The sequence below is a fragment of the Mustela nivalis genome (genome assembly GCF_964662115.1).
Source record: "Mustela nivalis genome assembly, chromosome: 8".
NCBI classification, from domain to species: Eukaryota; Metazoa; Chordata; class Mammalia; order Carnivora; family Mustelidae; genus Mustela; species Mustela nivalis.
The window spans coordinates 76,415,368-76,424,003 of record NC_139027.1 but is presented as its reverse complement, the minus strand read 5'-3'; the positions used below and the strand labels follow the sequence as shown (position 1 = coordinate 76,424,003).

General features: G+C 35.2%; 1 protein-coding gene across 1 annotated transcript in view; it reads right to left on the bottom strand.

Annotated features, from left to right (window-relative positions):
- The window catches only part of CAMKMT (calmodulin-lysine N-methyltransferase), a 378,203-nt gene that overhangs the window by 258,285 nt on the left and 111,282 nt on the right, over positions 1-8,636 (bottom strand). The window lies entirely within an intron of this gene.

Sequence of the window (8,636 nt, the reverse complement as noted above, 5' to 3'; positions counted from 1 at the left end):
TGCCTCTCTCTCTTTCAGTCTCTCATGAATACATAAATAAAATTTTAAAAAAGAAGTTTTTATTTGTAGTAGGGTTAAGCAAAATTAACATATATATACATAAACAAAATCATTGCAGTGAACCTAATACAGCAATACTATAAATATCTACTCCTTCTCAGGAGGGATACAGGTATGTACCCTAATCCTCGGTTTCTTGGAAATTTATGATGATATGAAGTGCTTTATTAGATCAAATTTTAAGTTCCTTTTAAATCAATAATGAACAGTATTAAACTGGACTTTTATGGTATTTTTTTAAAGATTGTGATTTGATATATGAACAGATATAATTGTATGAGGTAATAGATTTTCACAGTTTTCTTCAAATTTTCTTTACATATTCTTTTTATTTTCCTAAATTCTTTACATCCTCACTATAATGTTTCAGAACTCTCTTTGATATAATTACATGAAAACTTACTTTCATTACTTCAGCAATAAGCCACTTGGATAATAATAATACCTATGATATAGTTTGTATCCACCATTTGCCATGAGCTAGGAGCATTTTATTCATAAACATTGATCCTTCAACCAACACTATGAGGTATTATCCCCATTTCACAGATGAGGAAACTGAAGAACAAGGAAATCACATGACTTGCCCAAGGCCATGAGGCCTACAAGTTACAAATCAAGCATTCATTTCATTAAGCAACTGTGGATATAACTTAATTCAAAGAAAATTATTGAGCAATTGCTACATGGAACACATGAGGCAAACCCATTTTTTTCATAAGACAAATTATTTTACAAACTTCGATCATTCAAAATTCTTAAAAATGCATAAAGTACTATAAAAACCTGAATATGACAAGATCTAAAATTTCACTGTATTCTTGATATATATTACTACAACAATAAAATGAACACATTTCACAGCCAAAAAAGGATTCAGCAGCTGGAAAGTGTAAATAGTTGATGCTACAAAGTCATTATCTATCTCATTTCAATAACACATTATAATATGCAAACCTGTAAAGGGACTCTATATTGATAGGGAGGGGGATCATCTGAATTCATAATATTCTTGATCTTTATGGAATTAAAAATCTCCTACCTCATTTTTTTTTCAACAACATACTTTTACCACTTTTGCAGTGTCTTCATTTTGAAAACACTTGGAATAAACAGTTTAAAAACTGTAATTTTCCTTGTAGGTGCATCATTAAATGCATTATTGACTCACCACCAAAGAACTACAGTGTGAGCCTGAGGACAAAAGGTATTTTAGATGTTGTAAGTATATTAGAGAGCAGCCTTTTCTTTAAATCATCAAGTAAAGTCATCTCGTTCTTTTTTTTTTTTTAAGCGATTTGGATCTTGTTTTACACACACAAAAAAAATCAAATGCAATAACATTTCAGTCATCACACATTATATAGTGAGAAACAAAGGAAAAGGTTTGGAAGGATATCCTAAAGCTTCAGTTCTAAGGGACGTAGCAAGTAGGTACGCCAATGGTTCTCAGAGAGCGCACAGACTTTTCCCTTCAAAGATTCCTAAATGATGATGCATTTTTTATTTGAAGGGTACTGTTGCTTTGCCCACCATATGCCTCTAGTAAATCAAAATGAAAATAATATCATGCAAGAGGTTATTTGAATGAAATTTTCCTTTAAAATAGTGGGCAATCTCACCCTTTTAACAGTCCTCCTCCCTGTGGGAGCATCGTAGCAATACACGTGGGATGTTCCTATCTCTGCTTTGGGCACTGCCAGTTGATTCTTGCCAAAATTTCTACCTATTCTTCTTTTTTTTTTTTTTTTAAGATTTTGTTTATTTATTTGAGAGAGAGAGAGAATGAGAGCATGAGAGGAGACAGGTCAGCAGGAGAAGCAGACTCCCCGCTGAGCAGGGAGCCCAATGTAGAACTCCAACCCAGGATTCCAGGATCAGGACCTGAGCCAAAGGTAGTCGCCCAACCAACTGAACCACCCAGGTCCCCCAATGTCTATCTATTCTTAGCCATGTTTACAAACTCCTACTTTTCAAGTAAGACCCAGTCTTATATTTCTACATTCCAGACGACAAGGTCCTACTATTTACTAAGATTTTCGTTTTGTTTTTGTTAAGGTTTTATTTATCTACCTTTAACTTTAAATCAGATATTAATAAAATATAATAAATGCTCAAGGAGAGGAGCACTGGCTGGCTCAGTCGGAAAAGCACGCAACTATCTCAGGGTCATAAGTCCAAGCCCTGTGTTGGGCATAGAGCTTACTTAAAATTAATAAATAACTTTTATTAAAAAATGCTCAAGGGGATACAAAAGAAATACAGAACATGATAAATACTAAACTAATGCCACATGTATCAGGAAGATTACATATTGGATCTTTTCAAATATATATATATATATATAGTTAATATATATATATTAACTATATAGTTATATAGTTAATATATATATATTAACTATATATATATATATATATATATATATATATATATATATATTTAAAGTTAAAGGTAGATAAATAAAACCTTAACCCTATATATGGTGGGGGGGATAAATATTAGAATCAAGTTTGTTCAAAAAATAATACACCTGAATCGTGTCTGTAACTATGTCTCAGGTCTTCTCTTTCTTGTGCCTGGCTAGTATTTCACACTGAGTATCTATGTCATTGTTTGTAAGTATTCAGTGTATTTGGCCTTCAGTTTACTTAGGGCCTTCTATGTACCAGATACTGAATAAGGCAAAGTTACTAGTTTGAGGAGCTTGCATTTTTAGCAACACAGCAGAGGAAACATGGAAAAAGAAAATTTCAATTGGGATCTGAATAGATGTTTCAATGCATCTACAGTGGTATTGATACAATTGATAGAAATAACATACAGTGCTGTTTGGAACACAGAGGAACACTTGGACTAGCGAAGTGACAGACCCGGAAAGACACCGAGCTCAGGTGTCTGCTGAATTTGAATCTGAGGAAGTCACTGCTTTAGAGATTTGAGATCTCATTGGATTGACAGACATACAGGAATTAAATAGTAACAGAACATGTTGACTTGGTTATATTCTTTAAAAAAAAAATAATAAATTACCCCAGCATGTGACTAGGTCTTTGTCTCTCTTTCTCTAAATGCTTATCTTTTTTTTTATACTCTAATTTTCTATTAAGTTCAAGAGACATGTCATAGTTTCAAAGAACTATGACGTTTATTATGGGGCTCATCTACCATGTCTCATGTGATGAAATTAATGGAGTTCTAAAACACCATTCTTCTCCAGATAACCTGTGCTAGATTCATGTAATTGCTGCTTGATAGTAGTCAATTTGGATGGTGCCTCACAGATAATCTCCCAAGAGAACAGTCGTTCCAGTTTGCTGGATGAAAGGCAATTGTGTAAAAAGGGGGGGGCACAAGTAAATGATGGGAACCCCATTAACCAGGACTACAATCCTAGCAAGCCTACCATATCTCTGGGCAGTTGAATTTTCTCTTGGTAAACTGTTTTAGCTTTTTCTACCACATAGTTTATTTATTCCACTGTAAACTGTAAATTCCCCAAGGACAGAGCATTCTTTTTCTATTTTGTAACCTCAGAGCATCTACTAAAAAATTCAACACAGAGAAAAATCATGGGATGTAAATGCTTCATTGTCTGGAAGGTGGATCTTCCATATGAAATGCAATGTATTATATGTAAATTAAATCTTCCCTAAATAATTTCTCTCTCCAAATCACATTTTTACATTTAAACTGTATTATTAAATTATTTCTAAAATGTGCTCTTTTTAAAAAGAAAGGTCTTGGGGGCCTGGGTGGCTCAGTTGATTAAGTGTCTGCCTTCAGCTCAGGTTATGAATCTGCGGTCCTGGGATCAAGTCCCACATTGGGTTCCTTGCTCAGCTGGGAGCCTGCTTCTCCCACTCCCTCCGCACATCCCCCCTGCTCGTGCTCTCTCATTCTTTCTCAAATAAATAAATAAAAACCTTAAAAGAAAAGAAAAAAAGAGAAAGAAAGATCTGATATATCAGTGGTCCAACTTTGTTGGTCCTTCTCTAACAACAGAATTATTTATTTCTGATCTGTTAGTGGTTCAATGTTTAATTTTTCAAACATAGATTATTAGCATTTATGGTAAATAAAATGTAAAACCTACTAAGGAGGTTTCAACTATATAAACTATTTGGTTTCTTACTATGAGGCATATATTTTTCATAAAGCAAAACAGAAAGGTAATGCCCACAATAGCATATACTTTGGCCAATAACAATCCATGTCTCTGGTTTTCTTTTTAGTAATAGATGATAGCATGTGCCACAAAGCAGGCGGTACCACTATTTCACCAACGGAAACATTCCTTCTGCCCCCTCCCGCAAATTCAGGAGGAATGGAAAAAACATCATGGTAGAACTGTCCATGATTGTTTATCAATCTCAGAAGAATTAGGAAAAAAATGTGCATAGATTTCAAAGCAGCTGGGAAGAATACAACTTGATGATTACATAAGGTATTTAATGTATATCAGTTAATATATTTTATTATTTGACTCCAACATTTAATACCATCAAAGTGTAATTTTTGCTTTATCTGGAGAATCAAAGTCTGTTAAAAACCAGGTTCCAAAATGCTGTTTTCTGACTTGTCTAATTTCAAGAAAGCAATCTCTTCTAACAACTGCCTGCCTTCTTTACCAACTGTGGCTCCTACATGATTATCAACCATTCTTTATTTTTCTGTATCCTCAGGGCCAAGTTTACATTGTATCATCTATAAGTTAAAATGAAAAAGGAGATATGGAATATCAGTATTATGAATGTTTTGAAAAAGTACAGTTTAGTATGAAGAGGGTTTTGAAGGCTGATACACAAGTTCAAACCTTAGACAAGTTATTAGATTAAGCTTCACAACAGCAGTAGTAATAGCTACCATTTGTTAAATGACTACTATGGTATCTACTTTATAAACATTATCATATTCAATCTTCACAATAAGAAATAACCACTCAAATGAACTCCAAAACCAAGTTTCATGCAATGGTTAAAACAGGATTGTTTATTTTCTTCTTTTTGGAAAAATCATAAATAGTTCCTTTGAAAATCTTCACAACAACCCCTTGAATTAAGGTGCTATTTTTATCTCCTTTTTACATATCCTTTTTACATATCAAGTACATATCAGTACTCAGATAGGAGCAATTTGACTGAAGTCACACAACTAGTCAATGGTGACTGACAAAGTCCATGTTCTTTCCAATATACCAATTTATTTTCCCAATGCCTACTAAACGAGCATAATAATGTCTACCACACAGGGTTGTTGTAAATTTTACTTTTAAAAAAATATGGGGACGCCTCGGTAGGCAGTCAATTAAGCATCAGACTCTTGGTTTTGGCTCAGGTCATGATCTCAGGGCCATGAGATCAAGCTCTGTGTGGGGCTCATGCTCAGTGTGGAGTCTGCCTGAGACTCTCTCTCGCTCTCCCTCTGCCCCTCCCTACCCAACTCCTGTGCCTGCTCTCATGAAATAAATAAACAAATATAAATAAAAAAATATGTGAAAACATGATGGCTGCCCAGAGTAAACATTCAATATATATTAGTTTTCTGCCTTCATCACCCAACTTGTTCACCCCTTGTTTTGTGGATCTAAAATGTCTAATAAATACCCAAATATATTTTACATATTTTAGATTTTATATAGATAATATATATTTTATATATATAAAATATATGCATATATGTAATATATCCCTTACCTATTTAAATCTATATTCTTACCTGCTATATATTAGCTCTTAGATACACACATACACATAAATGCATGTATGGGTATATGTATGTGTGTGTCTATATACATAAATGTGTATCAGTTAAACTAAATCCCATTTACTTTACCAACCCCTCCTATATCTATATCTCAAGCACTATGCATGTGTACCATCCATAACATATCAGTTCCTTGAGTTAACCTTTTAATTATTTCCTTAGTTTAGAATATTTCATTGTTCCTGGTTATATTGCTCATTATCTTTAAAATTTACACAAGACTATATCTTTCCTTGAGCAGGGAGTCTGCTCGTCCCTCTCCCTCTGCCCCTCCCCTGCCACCAGCTCGTGTGGGCATGCACGCAGTAATAAATAAATAAAATCTTTTTAAAAAAATGAATTTCCAACACCAACATTTTAGCCAATCTTTGAACTTCACTGATTTAAAGCTTTCCATTTGTAATTTAAGTAATTTAATAATACATAATACTGCTCTTTCATAAGATAAGAAATAATAGAAAATACTGATGGGACTGGAAGAGATTATGCTGAGTGAAATAACTCAAGCAGAGAGAGTCAATTATCATATGGTTTCATTCACTTGTGGAGCATAAGGAATAACACAGAGGACATCGGGAGATGGAGAGAAGTGAGTTGGGGGAAATTAGAGGGGGAGAAGAACCATGAGAGACTGTGACTCTGAGAAACAAACTGAGGGTTTTTGAGGGGTGGGGGGTGGGAGGTTCGGTGAGCCCGGTGGTAGATATTAAGGAGGGCATGTATTGCATGGAGCACTGGATGTGGTGTATAAACAATGAATTATGGATCACTGACAAAAAAATTAAATTAAATTAAATTAAATTTTAAAAAAAGAAAATACTGATACATTTAAATACAGACAATTTTTTTAAAAAGATTTTACTTATTTATTTTAGAGAGAGAGAGAGAGAGCACAAGCCAGGGGGGAGAGGCAGAGGGAAAAGCAAGCCCCATGCAGGGCTCCATCCCAGGACCCTGGGATCACGACCTGACTCGAAGGCACATGCATAATTGACTGAGCCACCCAGGTGCCCTAAATATATACGATTTTAAAACAATTTTTGAAAGTCTAAAAGAAAAACAGCTGGGGAAGAAACATTAACAAAACGTTGAAAAACAAAAACTTGATATCCCTAATATTCAAAGAGATTTTAGAAATCAGTAAGAAAAAGATGAATATAGCAATGAGGAAATGGGCAAAAGAAAAAATAATTCACAATAGAAAAAATGCATAGACTATACACATATAGAAAGTGGTTACCCTCACAAGTAATTACTAAAATGTAAATAAAAATTCAATAAGTTCCTGACAATTTCAAAAAAGAATAATACTAAGATAGTTGAGAGAAGGGAAAAACAGACACACATATATACTATACAAAAAGAATTTTTTCTGGATATTATTTTACTAATATCCAGCAAAATTCAAGTTTCTTGAATCAGGACAGTAGCATACTTCTTGATTAAAAAAACCATGGGACGCCTGGGTGGCTTAGTTGTTTAGGCCACTACATTTGGCTCAGGTCATGATCCTGGAGTCCCAGAATCGAGTCTTGCATCAGGCTCCCTGCTCAGCGGAGAGTCTGCTTCTCCCTCTGACCCTCCCCCTTCTCATGCTCTCTCTTTCAGTCTCTCTCTCTCTCTCTCAAATAAATAAATAAAATCTTTTTAAAAAAATGAACAAAGAAAAACCAAAAACCCATGGTCACAACTATGACAAAGCTGGTTGACAAGGTATCTCCAGAATGAGAAGCTATAACAGGTGGAAACAAACCATGGACATCTCAGTTCACTAGCAGGTACTTCCTGGAAAGCAGAGAGGGCCAATCTGAAAACCACAGCTGAAAATGAAAGAGACTATTTTTTTTTTAAAGATTTTATTTATTTATTTGACAGAGAGAGATCACAAGTAGGCAGAGAGGCAGGCAGAGAGAGAGAAGGGGAAGCAGGCTCCCCACTGAGCAGAGAGCCCAATGTGAGGATCGATCCCAGGACCCTGGGATAATGACCTGAGCTGAAGGCAGAGGCTTTAACCCACTGAGCCACCCAGGCACCCCCTGAAAGAGACTATTAACCCACTCCAGCAAATGGTCTTGTGAAGGACAAATGGCCAGAAGTGGGATACGAATTAGACAGAATGGTGTAATAGAACCAAAGGAAAGAGACAACCCAGATAAAAATGGGGTAGGAAAAGAAACAGAAATCTCACAGAGTATGAGGTCATATTTTCAAAAAGACATGAATTGATAGTTCTAGAGCCATAAAGCTAGTAGAGCTATTCTGACCCAACCCTCCTATCTGAATGTTTAGGATAAGGACTTAGGAGCCACAAAAAAGACTGGAGTTGAATCTCATGGAAAGTTACTATTAGAAAGAGAGAAAAAGAGGTGCCTGGGTGGCTCAGTGGCTAAAGCCTCTGCCTTTGGCTCAGGTCATGATCTCAGGGTCCTGGATCAAGCCCCGCATCAGCTATCTGCTCAGCAGGGAGCCTGCTTCCCCCTCTCTCTCTGCCTCCCTCTCTACCTACTTGTGATCTCTCTCTGTCAAATAAATAAATAAAATCTTTCATAAAAATCCCATTCCATAGACTACTTTTTCACTCTGTTGATTGTTTCCTTTGCTACACACAAGTTTTTAAGTTTGATATAGTCTCATTTGTCTACTTTGGCCTTTGCTGCCTATGCTTTTGGTGTCATATCTAAGAAATCATTACTAAAGCCAATAAAATGAAGATTTCCCCCTAAGAGTTTTAAAGTTCTAGGTCTCATACTTATGACTTTAATTCATTTAGAGTGATTTTTGTACATGGTGTAAGGTAAGGATTCAATTTC